We start from the raw sequence: 18,011 nt of genomic DNA on the forward strand, positions 1-18,011 counted from the left end.
GAAGCTGTTCCTATGTGCTGATTGACTGGGTCTCATCACAGCAGCCACTGTTGCTTTGTTTAACCCGGTCAGTTTGGGGAGGGTTTGCTTACTCACTCGATGAGACGTCCATGAAGATGAGAAGAAGACCTTCCCTTATCTTGGCTGACATTGGCCGCTTGGCAAGCAGAGCAGCTCTCTCTCACACTGCAAATCTGTTGATATGTGTCTTGTCTTCCTCTGAGATGAAGTGTGTTGTCAAGAGATGCTTAACTTTAGATATCTTCATAACTGTTATTTAAATAGTTACTATCTGTATATTATTATGTATATGTTAAGAGGTAACCAACATTTTTTCTAAAAATGCTTTTGGCGTTTAGAGCAATAATACTCAATGCTGCTCAACAGAAGAAGAAAAGTCATCAGTACAAATGAGCTTTTCAAGTGAATACAAGTAAGTGTGATCAAATCAGTCACTAAGTAGGATGTCAGAGCATTATGACCTTAAGTGGAGGTTTCTTCAGATGAGTTGTCTACACTGAATTAAAATATTGACTTTAGACTTGTGTTATGTTGTTTATTTGCATGCAGGACTTACACACAAAAATGTGGGCATACCCATCATAAATCATTGCTGTCAAGGAACTAATAGGGGTTTCTTTGATTTTTCTCAGTTTTTTGTGGAGCCCCATAATTTCAGTTTAATAAGTGATCGATTTCAAAGGTATCCCCAGCAAGTACAGTTTAAATTCACTATTGACTTCACTTAACCATGTAGATCATAACCTTCTTCTTAATCCTGGAAACATTTTGCACCAGCATTAACTAACTGAATGATCTCTCAGACAGGGTTCCTAGGATCAAATCATATCACAGGTCTATTTCATCATGTAGAAGTCCTTGTGGAGAACATTTGGGAAGCCCTACACTTGAACCAATGAGACAACACAGACACACGCACACACGCCACTGCCTTGTCAGCTTACCCCCTCTAGTGCCGAGCATCCGGCACAGATGCGCACAGTCTCACAGTGTAGCCGCTTCCGCTGCATCCTTTTCTCTGCTCACCTCTCGCTGCTGCAGCGTACCCGGCTGCAGACTGGGAACCGGTAGTCCGCGGCACATCGATCAGCTAACAGGATTTCTCAAGTCTGTCACGAACCTGTGCACTAAAGAGACTAGATTTACAAGGACAATGTATTGACAATGCAATATCGGCGACTGAGGAAATCTGCAAAGTTGTTAGGAGCATGGTGTTTTGCACCTGTCTGACATTTTTTATTTTACTTTAAATATTGTTGCCACTTTGTCCACAATCTATCGGTTCCTTGCCATCGCCACTTCTGCCTCCGGGTTAGAGATGGATCTCCTTTTGTTCCGTCGCCCCGATAGTTCCCTCCAACCGGGACCGAATGTGAGGACCAGTGGTTCGGTGCTTGTTGAGGATCCAGGCGCGCTTTTTCTCTGTCCGCGTTACCTCTCGGCTAAAAGTACCTCTTATAAAGCCGTTGATAAATGTTGCAGCAGACATGAGTTTTGGAAACAGATTTCTCCTCGTTTCACTCTTTCTGGGAATTGTCCTCACTCGCTTCAGCCACTGCAACCAAGGTGAGTTTCACGATCCACCGTTAAGACACATGAACTTGTTTAACCTTTAGCCTGGTAATGTGTTTACTGTTGCAATGCTTTTTTCCCACGTTTACGCTTTATTTCAAACATAGTCAATGAAGGCACCGCTAAGGATTCATGCACTGTTATTTTTGTAAGAACCGATAATATAACAGCCTCTGCAAAAGTAAGCATATAAACCGATTAAATCCGCACATAAAACCATCACTCAGATGTATGGTAGTGCATGCAATAAATGACTTATTTCTGTCTGTCTCTGTTGCAATTGTTGTATTTATGCAATATAATAATTTGTAATATACACTATTTTTCTTTTAATAATATCCAACTAAGTGTTCTGTTTCATAATGTATTCGTACAAAACTGCACCATGACAGAATCTTGACTTAAAGTTTTTCTTGCCAATAGAGTTCAATTGATTCCATCAGCTCAGTTTTGATCCAAAAACTGAATCAGATAATAAAATGAAATACAGTGTTTATGTAAATCAGCTGACGAAGTGACACCCCTGAGGCTGCTTTAATTACATTACAGTTGTATTTTAGACACACAGAGACATATGCAGACAGTAGATCAGCCACGGATTGATTCATTAAGTGGGTGACAATCTGAGAACATTTGTGCTCTCTTTCAGTTTGTGAGTGCAGACTTCCTTGCATGTTTTGTGCCAGAGGTGCTGCAGGAAATGGTAAACATACATTTAAAGGTTCTGAGCTGCCAAAGATGTATTTATTCAGTGAAATTGTGTGTATGTGCACGTTTACATTTCAATGTAAAGCACATGGCAACACATATCTGCATGTGCTGTAGGTGCAGTGTGAAATTGGGTTATTATATGCAGGCCATTGCTCCTGCATGTCTTTATATTTTGCATTAGCTTGCAGTTCACCTGTCTTTTCAATAATGCCAGTGTTCGTGTATGTGGGAATGGTTACACAATTTTAAGTGTGATCGTTCCTTCGTGTCCCTCCATGTGCACGCCAGCCGCTGTAGCTTCGGTTAGGATTAAAATAGTCTTATTGATTGTGCGGGACACAGCAGGATCTGCCCCCCAGGTTATATTTTATTGTTCTCTCAGTTCAAAAAGAGCGATGATGCTCCCTGTTCTTCTAGACAGCTGCTACATAACAGCCCCACTCTGTGTTTTTCTCTGCCACAGATTAAATGATTGAACTGATGTCTGCTTTCTAGTGTACTTTAGTATTGACTGGTCTGGGACCTCAGCGGCACAATTGCAGTCGTTTTCAACCACAGAGCGGTGCAGCTCTGAATGGAAAAATTTGATAATAACTCAGTTGACAAAGGAAATTGTCTTGTTAGGTGGTGAGGCGTAAGCGGTTCTCAACTTGCCACATCACGATCAATGTATTGCTTTTGACTTTGGCAAAAACATAATTCCAGGTTCCTGCTGCGTATGCCTGTTGAGGACAATTCAATGTTGAGGCTGCATGGTTATTGAGGAGACTAAATGTGCAGGGTTATGAATGCATGAGTGTCTCAACCGTTGCGACCAATTCACGTTGTGATCCAGCCACCTCATGATCGTGAAAATAAAAACATTGGAAACAGTGCTAGTATACACTGACGAAAGGCTGGGAACAACACTCAATACTACTACACGGAGGCGTTTTAGTGCTGCCGAACACAAACAAACAGAACATAACAGATTAGGGATTTCACAGACAAAATTGGTCGAGATGTCAGATGTTAGGAGAACAATAAAAAACAATCACCTTTTCTTTCTCGCCGTTGTGCCGCCTCTCACAGCAACACATCAGATAATCCCTCATGTCAACCCAACTGGGATTGCAGGCAGTTATTAACAAAAAGATTTACTCACTCACTGGCAAGTTTGAACAAGCCTGTCTTCCCCATCAAATATATCACACATTCTTTACTATTATTAATACTTTATATTTACTTTTTTTCCCACTTTCTTCCATTGTGAAATAGGCTGCAGCTATACTTATTATACCATTTACATATCTCATTTGATTACATTATTTCTTGAGCCCTTGTCATGAAGACGACTGCGCATAGCCAGTAATTCAGGTCTTTGTTTCACACTTCTGACATTGTTCAAATTGTTTTTTCCTGTCTGTGAGATTCAGGCATGAACAGTCAAGAAAGCAATACATCCTTAGGAAAGGGATGAGTGAAATAGAAGCACCACAAGAGATTATTTTTCTTTTGGACTAATGCATCTAGTATCAATGAGATACCGCTGGATCTTTACAAAGTTGGAAGTCAGTAATCTGTCGTTTGGGCTGCATGGGTTTAAGATTGCAAGACTCACAGGGATCCCGCTGAGAAATCGTCATCAAAATAATGCAGGTTTTTGCATATTTAGAGGATGGCTGATTCAATCTTTTGCTCTCAATGGCACCCCCCGCAGAGCACCAACATCACCATCACTGCTTTAGATGGAGGAGATATTCAGCAGCAATGTGCTGTCAAGGAAAATCAATGAATCAGTCAATCTGGAACAGCTGTAAAAATGTTAACTGTGCACCTTTGACTCACAAGTCACAATGTTAGTGTGCTGTAACCATGTCTGGATGTGAATTCACAGGTTAGCAAGAACATTTTGGATATTCACAAGTTTCAGTATCAATACATTAGGGTTTATTGGGAAAACAGAACAATTCAATATAATATTTAACAGCTGAGATTCTTGAGATTATTTCACAGTGGGGTTGTAAAATTTTATGAACATAATAGTTATCTCAGTTTCTGCCTGACATTTAGTAGAGCACATGCTGCTACATGTAATAAAAGGTATTTTCACAAAAGCCCCTTACCTAGAGAGATTGAGATGACTCCAGGCTGGAGACTGTTCATTGTTTCAGGGCACCACTTCCTCAGAGGCATTACTGTATTAGGATAATGATTGATAAATTGTGCTGTACATGAGCATTATGGCCACCTAGATAGCAAGATAAACCTCATTATTTGCCCTTGAGAAAAATGACTCCTATCAATGCAGGAATAGTCAAGAAAGTCTGCCTCATTGAGTGCTGTTTAATTGAAATGACATTTCTATGAATTAACTTTGGTAATACATACTTGTAGTTTTGCACATTTTAGCCCAACAATTTAAAGGTAAAGGTAATTTTTAACACAAGATAACTTTATTCAAAATGTACTGTAATTTTGTTTTGTTGTGTGTTCAATGTAGAATAGTCTGAAATTGGGCGTTATACAAACCCTGGGTACACTGGTGTTTTCATTTAATTTGCCTAATTAAACCTACGACTGATCTTGATGGACATGTCCCATAGTCTCTTTTTTAGCTTTGAACCTGTGATAGTGGACACTTTTTCATAACCGTTCTGTGGCTCGTGCTACAGCAGGTAGAACATCAGTTTCATCATTGTTAAGAATGTAAAAACATGCATGCAGCTATAAGTTGTGCTCTTCTGTTGGGATATGCACTGACTGAAACCACCCAGTGGTAAGGAAAAAGGATAAATAATCAGTTGCTATGCTTCAAGTAGGAGATAAGTCAGCTAGCTACAAGGCTATTCCATGCAAATTAAAATGCTAAAAACATTAGCATGTTGTACATGAAGGGAAAACTTGACTAGAAAACAACAATTGCCTTGTAATTGAACCTTGTGACTCAAAATGGAGCCAAATGTTGGGCTTTTGTTGTATGTTGTTGCTGTTAAGCCATGTGATGTGTGTTCAAGATATTTAAGTCAACTTATTGTACACGTAAAAAATGGTAACGGCAAATCCACATTTTTGTGCAGTGATTACACTTATTTCTGCTTTTGCTTCTCTTTCCTTTTGCTCACGACAGTCTGTAAAAATATTTTTGCAGAATATATTTATACAGTCAATCGCACAAAAGCTGTTTCCTATTTTAGAACACTTCCAGTCAGTGGGCTCACTTATGAAAATGTCACGTGCCCATACTCACTTCTACCTGAGAAGAGGTCTAATCATCCCAAATAAGTGAAAACACCTGTGCAGCTTTGCAAAGCCTTTATGTAACCAACTGCAAAACTACATTAAATGTATAGTCTGGGAAGATACCAAATGATACAAATAGAACTTGTATAATGTGACAAAATATACTACCTTTGTTAAATGGTCAATACTACAGGAATATTCTGAAGTATCCGCAACGAGATATAGAAAAAACGATATGTTGAAGGAAATGCAGTTATATCACTACAGGTGTTTTGCTTTAATTTTTAATTTAATTAAAAACACTTGCTGTGAAATCATTTAGTCCAGAACTCTAGCATGCCTATACTTGACATTGGAGTGATAATGTTTTGAATAGGTGACTCAAATATTATTGCCATGAATTCCCTTTACTAATCTCTTGTTTAAAAACAATTACAAGCTATATCAGATCTAATCAACCACAATGGGAGATTTGCTTTGCTGCCATTTATTATGTTGTTTGTTGTGTGATCTTGTTGGAGTGTGGAGAGTGTGTTGTCACGCCTGTCAGGTTGTCTCTGCTATGGATAGTCTTCCTTTTCACAGCATATCATCCCCCTCTGACAAGAGCCCGGCACTTTGTTTACACCACTAAATGACATGGTGGAATCCTAACTGAAATACTCAACCAAATCAATTTTCACAAGTCTTTGTTCATTGAGTGCTGCTGTTTGTCTTTAAATCGGCCTTGCTGTTAACTGGAAGGGGTATGTGTGGAACTTGCAAATTAAAAGTTGTTTTTTTTTTAAGTATTGCTATAAGAAAATAAATATAATGTACCTAATCAACCACATTGATGGATGTATCAAGGACCGCACTATGTTGTGATTTAGACAGCTTTCAGGTCGTATTTCTTTAAGTTAACGTCCAACTTCCTGTGTCCAAGTATGTCCAATGAACAATGCAAAACGTTAACAAAAACATGACTGACTGTTGTTTCTTTGGCAACTGTTCGGGCAAGTTTCTTTCAGCAGTGTACCCTCAACATAATAATTATCAGAAATTGTTAACAGCACTTAATAATATTGAAGAAATATGTAGACATCAATTTACCTGCAATACATGTTTTGCTTTATGACATAATTTAAAAAATAAATACAGGCAAATATCCCCTCAAAAAGTGCCCTGCTGTGGTTCAGTTGAACAAGGCAAAGTACACACATGGAGACAGCTCATGTCCCTGTTGCCTAAATATTCAAACTGTTCCCATTTCAAATTTACATTAAGTAAAACTGGATGAAGCTTTTTTTACTAGTGTAGTTATTTTTAGTTGTTTATGTGGCCTGCGATGGCTGTAGGCCAGACAGGAGATGTCATCATTGTACCGGAGCTCCACATATTTATGAGTTGGCCAGCTCATGTTCTATTTATATCTAACCAATGGAAGTCCCTAAGGACCCTAAGCTCTAGGCTGGGTCTGTGGGTGCCTCGCTGAGGGATAACTCTATGGAGGGATAGAGAGAGTAGCGGAGAAAGGATGGATTGTTATGAACACGCAGGCAGTTTTATTGTACACTCACTAGAAATCTACCTATACACACACAGTTAAGCAAAAGTACACACACAAACAAAAATGTACTAACGTTGCAGACAGCCTAGTTCCCTAAAAAATACTTTTCAATGCAACAAAACTAAATCTTATATAGTCATGTTTTTTCGGATCAGGACCGTGATGATTGAACAGTAGCTCGCCAAACTGCAAGATGACTTCGTCTCCCAGTTTGCGTCACATCGTCGTTTATCATATCGGACAGAATGTTCCTAAAATCCATCAGTAATGCCAAGGTCTCCTAAAGTTTCAAGCGCAAGTTCATGTTCTGAAGGAAACGTCCATTATGTATGTTTATTTAAGAATTGAACATCAATTTAACAAAGGAGTTCTGTAGTATTTTTAAAGTTTTATTTCAATTCATGACCATGTGATTAAAGCTTTGGCTGTAATCGGAAAGATACATACATTTCCTGTTAAACTGTATTTTAGAATGCAGTTTTTTTGTAAGGGAAAGTCATTTTTCAGGAAACAGGGTTCCAGATGAATACACACACACACACACACACACACACACACACACACACACACACACACACACACACACACACACACACACACACACACACACACACACACACACACACACACACACACACTCATAGATACTATTCTGTTGTTATCTTGAAACCCTGTGTGGTGGGGAATGCTGAGTGAGTGCAGTGTAGTGTTGCTGAATGCAGCTCAAGGCCTGAATCCTCCCCAAACCACTCCCCCTAATGAAGGCCTGGGTATAAGCACCTGGGGGCCTCTGCTCATGCTTTTTGACCCTGTTCTCTGTTGTGGTTGGTGTTAATGTGACATATCATTTTGTAAGAAGCCCATTGTTGTCCTGCCTACTTGTTGGAAGGCTGTGCTAATACCTTTACCTGATGTGGTGAGTGGGTTCACAACATTTAAATGCAATATGTTTGTATGCAGCAGGGTGAGGCCTTTGACTCCCATTTTACTCTTTGTAGGTTCACCTGCTGTTTTGTTGTGCAACTTTTGTTTTCCCAGCTCTGTTTTACTGCTCTTTTGTTTTGTTCTGTTAAGGTGTTTTTAGCATTTGTCATAAATTGGATTTTTAAGAACCAACCGGGATCTGTATTTGGTTTAACTTTGTTTCAGTTATTATTTATTTGATTTAGTGGAGCTGAGGGCCTTTCTAAAGGAGGGGTTATTCCCTCTTCACAGTTTCCTTTGGTGAAAAGCACTGTGGAGCTCATGTAATTTACTATTTGTGTGTCTTTGCTGTCACTGCCTCTGCGGTTAGTGTATGGCACTACCCATGGATGACCTACCATATAATGCCACCCCATATACTGGCCTCAGCTCACTTAGTTTTTTGTATTTTTTAGTACATATACACTTAACTGATTTGGAAATACGCCTGTGCCCTTCAGTGTCAAAATCTGTGCGCCTTGCTTCATTGTTAACTCTACATTTTTGGCAGCTGGTATAATTTCCCTGTCATACCAATGGTGGAGATCCCCAGGTGACGTTGTCTAACTCACCATAAAATATAATGTAATATAATGCTTTGCTCTATCTCGTTCACACTAAGTACATTCTGAATTATTGAGCTCTTGTAGCTGTAATGTTTTTAAATAAATACAGCAATGAGTTGTCAAGTTATAATTTAACTTTTGCAATCTCAGTACAAGGGGTGTTTCATTCTGAAGACCTGTACAAATCTAGAACCCCTGTACTTTCACATTTCAGTACAAAGTGTAGCACATTGTACTGCTTTGCGTGTCTAAGATCTCATAAACTTAGAAAAAACAAAGTTCTGACCTTACAGTGCAATGTTCTCTGCTGGATAACTTTCACACTGCCTCCTAATGTACATCATCTGTTCTTTATTTATGCAAAGTGATGTGTGAAACTGCTCACTGAAGTGAGCAACACGGCCAATTCTCAGTAATTAGGCCATCCTCCAGGGACTGTGTTGCATACCTGCCCAAAGTAGTCTAATGGTGTCCATTAACACCATGGCATTGCCAGCTAGTCCTGCAGCCTGGCACGGACACTGACATGGCACAGAGCTGACACTGGTGGGCAGAAAAAGACACTGGAACTGATCCAACATGGAGGAAATATTAGGCTTGCATAGCATTGCAGACAGACTTAGAGGAGGAGTATCAAAGGATCCACATGACGCCTTTACTTGCTGTGTCGTACAGGATGGTCAATCAATTGAAAAATATGCTACATTTTTATACAGATCAATGGTCATTTTCTCCAATTAAGCTCAGATTAATACAACACAACAGGATTTATTAGGTGCTTTATGTTAGTCTTTTTAAAGTCTTTTAGTATTAAATGTCCTCTGGTATACATGACTATATTAATGCAATGTTTTCAAGTCATCTGGAATAAACAGGTAAACAACAGAGTAGGTAAAATGAGTATTGATGTCTTTATGGTCAGAAGTAGACTAGTACATTGAGTTTTATATAATATATTGTTCAGACTGATTGGGTTTTTGAAGCGATTAAAGTAAAAGTTGGGGTTCACAGGTAATTTCAACCTGAAAAAGGATGCATTTACATCCAATAAATATCATCATTTAATAACATTTATCAACCTAAATTAACAAAAACGTTTGTATTGATCAGAATGCATATTTGCCAAGTAAACTGTCAAATACTTTAAGAAAATGTCTTACTCTCTTTTACTCATGCTGCACAGTATGTATCCTCACTTGTTCTTAGGCAATCAGATTTTACCAATCCCCAGCTGTTAGTCATGCACCTTTTTTATATATGGATTTTTACAGATGACATTACTTTAATGCTGCCTCGAAATCCCAGGGAGAAACTTTTCTCTCTCCTTAACCCTAACCCTTATAACCCAGGTTTCAGGAAGAGCACATAGCCATTTTGTCTCAGAATATTTTCTCTGGCACACCCAAGTTCCCACTCCATTAACATGACCTCAGCAGCTCATTGCTTTTACATCTCCCTGCATATGTCAATGGATTTTTGGTTGGTAAGGCAATGAGACCAGAATGCATTAAAATGTGTGCCTAAGTAGATACATAAGGATATCACATACAAAACGAGTCAAACAAACTTCATATGTACAAACACACATGCACATATATGTAACCGTCACACTTTTGTATGTTATACCGCTTATATATTATAGATTAAAACATCTACAATCTACAGTGTACACAATTATTATTTAATATTAACAATTGACTTAATGTGCAATTGAAAAGATGTCTCTCAAAGCTATGAGCTCCTAGATGACTATCTCTTCAGTTATGCAAAGCATGTTGGCCTTTTTTTTCTCATTGTTTTGGTTTTTGGCAACTAAACTTTGTTCTTTACTCTAATCAACCAATGCCGCAGGCAGCTGTTTTTTTAGTAAAGCAAATGCTCTAATAAACTCAATTTAGATTACCAGCTGCAACACCAATTGGCACACAAGGAGCTTTTAACAGCTAAAGAATTATTTTCTCAGAAGATAGTAGAGACCAAAATAAGAGCTATAAAAAGTTAGTGGCAAGAAACACGGCACCAAAATTAATACATATGCTGCCTTTTGCTGTACTTTGTATGTAAACAGCTAACAGTTTGCCACATAAACTTAAAAGGTGGTATATTTGGCTCCACTGGCAAAACATTAAAACACATTTAATGTCTAAATGACCTTTTACGATGTTTAATGGATTTCCACATTTCCCCTTTTTAACATTTGATGTCTGGCAATAGTGTCCAAATGTGAATGACATTATTGGTATTATAATTAGCAGAGCAGCAACTAATTCTATGATTTGTGATATTTAACTATAATCATAAAAGAGGATGCTCTTTTAATGCTATAGACACATTTAATACACATATTGAAAAACATACACAAGCAACAACATCTTTGGATGTATTATCTGTGACTCCTGGAGTTTTTTTTTCTTAACTCTTGGATTTTGTGATGCACCAATTCAAAACATGTTACATTTTGTCACTGCGTTGCATCCTGTACTGGCTCTCTGGGAGCTAAGGGGGAGTGGAGAAGTATTTAGTTTGGAATGACACGCGCATAAATGCATACACAATGGAATCTCTGTCAACCACGCTCCATCAGAGGTTTACTGGATCATAACTGGGAACAGACACATTCAAAAATGGTCCATCCTTTATGCTTGTCAGAGTACATTCACAGATATAAATATCACTTTTCTTTAGCAATTGACATTCACAAATATGTATTTTTTAAAAGCATTGTACTTTGTTGTACGTTTAGTTAATGGAACGAAATATTGGAGAGCCATGTTGTTAATAGAGGTACAGTCCCTGATAGAAATTTGTGTTGGAATAACGAGGCCCCCAAGGACCACTTGAAGAGCTCTAAGCGGACATTCATAATTGACTGATACTTAAATCTCCATCGTTTTCAAGAAGAAGAATATACCAGTGATAGTCAGAAATCAGTGTCAGTATAAAGCTTGAGGGATTCACAGCTTGACATTTAACATTTAAGTCAATGGCTGCTCAAGGACAAGTTTAAAGATGAGATTTTTGGCGAATGGTCCTTGATGGCTCATAGCATGTGAGTATTTTAACAAGCCTCTTGAGTCGAGTCTCGTTTCTATGCCAGATATCACCTATGCCATCCACACAGAACAGATGACTGGATTGGCTCAATGTTATATTCAAGGATGTTATATGTTTGTATACAATAAAACAATAACTGTGTAAGTTGTTGTTGCTGGTGTGTCTTTAAACTTAAACCTTCAGTGATGTTATGGTGGCATCACACATTCAGTTAACCATGTCTGCTCCTTTACACTGTAAATCGCTTGTACTGGGAGAGAAGCACTCCTCCTGAATTATTAAACCTAAGTCCTTGAGAGTTAGACAAAATACTGAAAAAGGATAGTAATATTTTTATTTTAGAGGGTGGAATTTTACAATACCTGCAAAGTTATAGTGAACTGAACATGATCTCTGCCTATTTTACTATGGAACAATATGATATGAAGCTCTAATAAGCATACCTAAACACCTTACCAGACAAGATAGTAGGATGTTTAAGTTGCAGTAAGTTTCATAAGAGTTGAGCAGAGATCTATCCCTTTATATATTTTGAACAGCTTTAGGCAGAAGAAGAGCATATTGTCAGTGAGATTGGGGCATGGCTGAGGATGGGAGAAAGTGATAGCAGGGGAGGGAATGGACTGTTGACAGCAATCTCAGTGTAATCCATCAGTCCCCAAATTGTGTCGGAAGTAGCAGAAATGTTGCTCCCACAGCAAGCGCCACCATTCTCATAAATATTCATCCTAGAAACTCATTTCTGTTAATATAAAAAAAAGTTTAAATGAACATGTTTATGAGTGATATTTCAATTTCCAGTTCCAAAATAGGACTTTTTTGTGTGTTGACAGATTGCTAATGGTTGTATTTTATTCTTGCCTCTTTTTCCATTTCAGTTGTGCTGCTAGATACGACGTCTGTGCTTGGAGAGCTTGGATGGAAGACATATCCTATCAACGGGGTAAGGAGCCCATGTCTTGTACTACTTATTGCCTTCGGCATAACTGTCCACTGCACCTTGTTGAAAGCACATGACTATTTCTGCATCAATTATATTGATTTTAACACGTCCAAATGGGTAGCAGTGACCTGTTTCGTATTCACATCACTGGTTTTATTCAGACCCTTCAGTCCACATGGGAAATACTGTAAGCTGGAGACAGATAATGAGATAATGAGCGAAGGTCTCTAAGGAAGCTTCCCTTATGCTGTTCAAACTTCCCCCATCTTTTCATTGTGTCCCTTCAGGCCCAGTAAAATATTTTACTGACTCTTTAAACCAACCAATTCCCACAAAGCTAACTTCCACTGTGTACTGCAGAGGCAAAACATTTTTGTTTAAATGTTTTGCCTCTCAGTTACTGGAGAAACAATGAATGCATGTCTTGTACCATATTCAGTCTTGTGGTCCGTCAACTACACAAAAGGGTAATCCCATTTTGTTCTCGCAGAAAGTGCCTACAGCTCCCCTCAGTAACTTGTCTAGCTGAAAATCAAAAATTTTGAAAATGGCAGCGAGTCCCAAACTGAAGGCATCCTGATAATGAAATGTAGTCGTGCCGACAACAAACTGTAACATCCTCAGATCAAAAACTTCAAGCTGCATCAACACGCTTCCCTCTCTGAGCTGTCAGGATATTTGAGGGAGATGAAAACTTATTACAGAATGGAGGTATAGGCTCCTCGGACATTAGTTTGACCATGTTTTTTGTTCTCAGGATAAAAAATGCCCCCTTGAACCTCATTTATGCAGTTTCTCTGAAAATGACAAGTGCTTTACTCAATGAGGTCGTGTCTGTGGTTGCAATTTGAGTACGAATCATGTCTCTCAGGTGTGATCTCTAATGATGTAATAGAGATGGTTTTGTTCAATTTATTTTAAGTGATATAGTTGATTGCTGCCAGTAAAGCCATGCTTACAGTGCATTTGAGGGTAAACAGTCTCCCAAATGTGTTATTTGTATGATAAAATATGATCTTTCTTTAGGTTAACAAAATGGGGCTGAGGTGTGATATGTAGGCACTCACAGAATCTACAGAATCCATATAATCAAAAGCCTGATTGTGACTGTAATGTCAGCATTCTAAACGCATTTACCTTAAAAATAACAAATAATCAAAACATTTCTGTATTTCTTTTGGGGGGAGGGGACTTGCATTTGGTCTCTTTTTCACAGCAAATATATTGTCCCAAGGACTACCAATAGCTTTGCTAACTGATGTAGTGAAATGGTTAACATTGCCAAGTAGTTCGGACAGCACAGAACAATCAGACAGATGAGCTATAATTCCCGTCAAAAACCCAGTCTACAGCATCATAGCTCACGCTAATGCATATAAAAATGTCATGAGTGCAATACCGGTCAAAAGAAAAACAAATGTGGTGAGGTGACTACAGGAAGACTGAATATGGGAGAGTAGCAAAACTGAAGATCAGGCAATATGTCTTACTCTTGCTGAGGTTGTGTTTGAGAGCCCAGGCAGTAAGAACAACTTTTTTGCCTTTTTATGTCTTTTTGGAGCGCTACAGTGTCCTTCACTATCCTTACGACTCCTCTCCCCCTCTGAGTTTTGACTCAAAAGGATCCGCTGCTGGAAGATCCCAAAGGTCCCCCCAGCTCTTTTCTGTCCCTCTATATCTTTTTGCAAGTCCCTTGGTGGCCTATATCAGGGTTATGAAGGTGATTACATCATGTAGGTCGTGGTGACAGCCGCCCACAGCGTTAAGGGAGAGGAGAGAGGGAGGCTGCCTCTACCATGATTAAGCTGTCAGCCCTCCACCATCCTCACTCGTCCACTATCCTGCGATTTACCATTAATATTTAAGGCTTCGAGGTGAGAGGGCCTGAGGGAAGGTGTGAAGATCTTGGGAGGTAAAATAGTTTAAATCCCCTTTACTACCAAGGAGCCAGCAAGAGGAAGTCAATCCCCACCATATTAGACACAGCCTGGTATCAGGCCGATACAGCAGCACACGGTGTAGCTGCCTATCAGAGTCACATACTGCTTCTAGTTCTGGATATAAACTGCTGCCCATCAGTCCTGCCCATTGCACATCTTTAAATCATTTCATATGCAGTAACTTCTCCGGCATTATTATCTGATGATGAGTTTGCCAGGAATATAGCTGGTCGTATGATATGAATTTGAAGGTGAAGTGGAAATTGGGGTGTATATTGATGGCTGAGTTTTTATGAAATTACATTAAGCAGTGCATGTAAAGGGAGGAATGTGAGTGGTTTTGTTGAAGAGGAATGTTGACCAGAAGTGCATAGTGGTGTTTTGCCAGCTTCTCATCATAGGACACTGTGGGATTCTGAATAATCCCAACAAAAACAATTTTGAAGTGTCCTTGAGTAAGGCAAAGAAGCCCCATACTGTAGCTATAAACACTGTTTATTTGTATCAGAGAATTACATCTGTGCTTCTCTTTGCCTCCTGATAATCATCTTTTCAACTTTTGAGAGACATTATGGATATGGTAAAAGTTATAGATTTAGATGTTTCAGGTAGTATAGAAGTTCTTCCTTAAAGCGGGACTTTGATTTTCTCGCTATGGGCTCATATGCTCGCCTGGGAATAGTTTTCATTAGTAAGAATTACAGAAAAGGCAGAGAAACTTCAATCAATTACTTAATTGTGCTTGTTCTCCCCAGTCACTAGAATGAATTTGCATGTAGGTTCACATCGCAGACATTTGTGCTTGCTGGAAAGCTGCAAACAAATGTTTACGCACTGTAAACACCATATACGTCGTGCCCAGCCCTCAGTTTAAGGTGCCCTTTGATTATGTTATACCTGCTGTGCTCTGAAAATAAATAGACCTGTTTCAATTGGCCCACAAGGGAAAACTGTGCAAGGAGGACTGTTGTTATGTTTGTTAATGACTTTACTGAATGTGGGAATATCTATGGAGTTAGAAAAACACATTTACCCTCCAAGGTTTTACTCATTAGATTTGTGCATATTGAACAGCAATTGATCCATACCGTGTCTTTCAAGGACTTCGACTCAGCAAAACTTTTCCTCCAGAAGAAGTTAATAATTGTACTTGAGAACGCCAAAGGCAAGCTGATACTTCAGTGGAAAAAATATTAAGAGGTTGTTCACATGAGGCAAAGATGTGCGTCTCTACTCTCATGCTTCTTCTCCATGTTCTGAAATGCTGAATTGTGATGAAGAACCGGGCGTCGGAGGGGTGAATGACAGAGAGACAGGAGAGAGGAAAAGAGGGTTCATTTGGCGTCTGAAAGCAGCCACAATAAGCTCCACTCAGAATAGGCAGACACACTGCTGAAATATGCATGAGTCATTTTGCTTGCAAGGGGGGGGGGGGGGGGGGGCAAGTGAAGAACAGAAGAGCAGTTTATTTATTAAATTACATGAAACAGCTTTAAGGGATTACACATGCCTAATGTTGCCTTTTTTGTTTTCACTCATTTACATCATAATAACAACTGAGCATAGGCCAGTTGGACGACAAAGGCCGATCATAACAAAGGGAATAATCCTATTTTGATAAATTTCAGAGATCCCAAGCAGCCGATAGGTCAGATATACCGGAGGCGTATAAACACAGCGTTATATAAGGGTGCTGCACAGCGCTGGTTGCCCAAACACACCTCAGTCAAATATTAGGCTGTGCAACCCTAATGCCGTGTGTGTGTGTGTGTGTGTGTGTGTGTGTGTGTGTGTGTGTGTGTGTGTGTGTGTGTGTGTGTGTGTGTGTGTGTGTGTGTGTGTGTGTGTGTGTGTGTGTGTGTGTGTGTGTGTGTGTGTGTGTGTGTGTGTGTGTGTGTGTGTGTGTGTGTGTGTGTGTGTGTGTGTGTGTGTGTGTGTGTGTGTGTGTGTGTGTGTGTGTGTGTGTGTGTGTGTGTGTGTGTGTGTGTGTGTGTGTGTGTGTGTGTGTGTGTGTGTGTGTGTGTGTGTGTGTGTGTGTGTGACAAAGGTCATTTTCGGCACATCCATACATTTACATCTGTCCTCTTTATCTCGTTTCCCATAAAGCAGGCATTTACACTATTTGAAACCTGTTGGTAATTGTAAGCAAAATGAGATGATTGATTCTATTAATTAACAAAATAATTGGGCCTGCCAATATGGTAAATGATTATAGACTCCTGCTTGAAGTTAACGTGTATCGTGTTAAAAGTGATTTAAAAGGTTTCTAATTGTAAAACTATTAAATATGTCTCCCCATTGTTAGACTACAAAGCTACACAGTACAAAGCAATGGACTTAGGATTGATGGCCTGTTAAAGCAAAGTATCTTTGTCAGTTATCAATACCAAATTGTTTCAGATCTTCCAACTGTAGCTTTTGAATTCAATCAAGCAGCCTCCTATTGTGTCATTGTATGATGACGCCCCTGAGTAAGCTTAGACTGCAGCAGGTAGACTTAAAGTCCTCCTAAAGCAATCAGTCTGTCGGATATTGGGAACATTTTCAGAGGATTTCCGTCAGATTCAGGCTCTGAGTTTGGATGCATGAGCAGAAAAGGCGACACAGAGGAAGATAAAAGGCCATGTCAAGGAGTGATTGGATGTAAAGAGCAAAAGGGAATAAGATGACTCACACACTTAACACACATACAAGTGCTTACACACTCGCGAAAGGCATTTGCATGCTCTCTCAAGCCTTTCCCCAAATACTAATGCTTAATCTTTTGTATTTCAATATTTAACCACAGTAATTGATTGAAACTACCCGACCCGAGGGTTATCTCTAAGCACTTCCTCCATCCCTAATACTATTAGCCTTGAGAGTGAGCTCCGCACAACAGAGGAGGAGGGAGAGGGAAATCTGTATGTCAGTGTCCTTCATAGCTCAGATAAACTTCTCTAAGGCATGCTGCTGAGTGATGGCCGGCAGAGCTGCGAGATCGAAAAAAAAAAGGGAGTAATCCTGAATCACTCCACTTCTCCCCATGGACGCTCTAATAAAAAAAAAGGTATGATGATTTAGCACACCAGTGTTCGTCTCGGGGACCTCTGCCATAACTGGGCTTAAACAGTGCCAGGGGATTCCTTAATTGGCTTGTTTCTTGTCAGGGACACACCGAGGCCAATATCTAATGCGCTCCCACTCGGCATCTCACTGACAGCAGAACAGATTCTGACAGCTTTTTGGGCTTACCCACACCGTGTGAGGAATACAGTGAGGCTGAGCTAAAGAAAGGGAGCAGTAGAGGTGGGGGGGTGTGTAAGACACTGGATGGATGCAAATGGAAAGAAGAATAGAGGATGGGGAAAAGTGAGGAGGTTATTAGTGTCTTGCTGGAAGCAAGCACTGAATACATGAATACAGGAAGCAGCAGAAGAAAAAGGATGTAGACAGGCAGAGTTTAGACAGACTTGTTTCTTAAGAGGTAA

At 39.4% G+C, this 18,011-nt stretch overlaps 1 protein-coding gene across 1 annotated transcript in view; it reads left to right on the forward strand.

Annotated features, from left to right (window-relative positions):
• Positions 1-7,905: 7,905 nt before the first annotated feature.
• LOC134867385 (ephrin type-A receptor 6-like) overlaps positions 7,906-18,011 on the forward strand; it is a 135,823-nt gene continuing 125,717 nt past the window's right edge. Inside the window, exons 1-2 of the mRNA XM_063887922.1 lie at positions 7,906-7,991; positions 12,537-12,601. The gene's annotated coding sequence lies outside the window, so the exon portion shown is untranslated. The remainder of the gene's footprint in view (positions 7,992-12,536; positions 12,602-18,011) is intronic.

This window comes from Eleginops maclovinus, chromosome 7, assembly GCF_036324505.1.
Source record: "Eleginops maclovinus isolate JMC-PN-2008 ecotype Puerto Natales chromosome 7, JC_Emac_rtc_rv5, whole genome shotgun sequence".
NCBI classification, from domain to species: domain Eukaryota; kingdom Metazoa; phylum Chordata; class Actinopteri; order Perciformes; family Eleginopidae; genus Eleginops; species Eleginops maclovinus.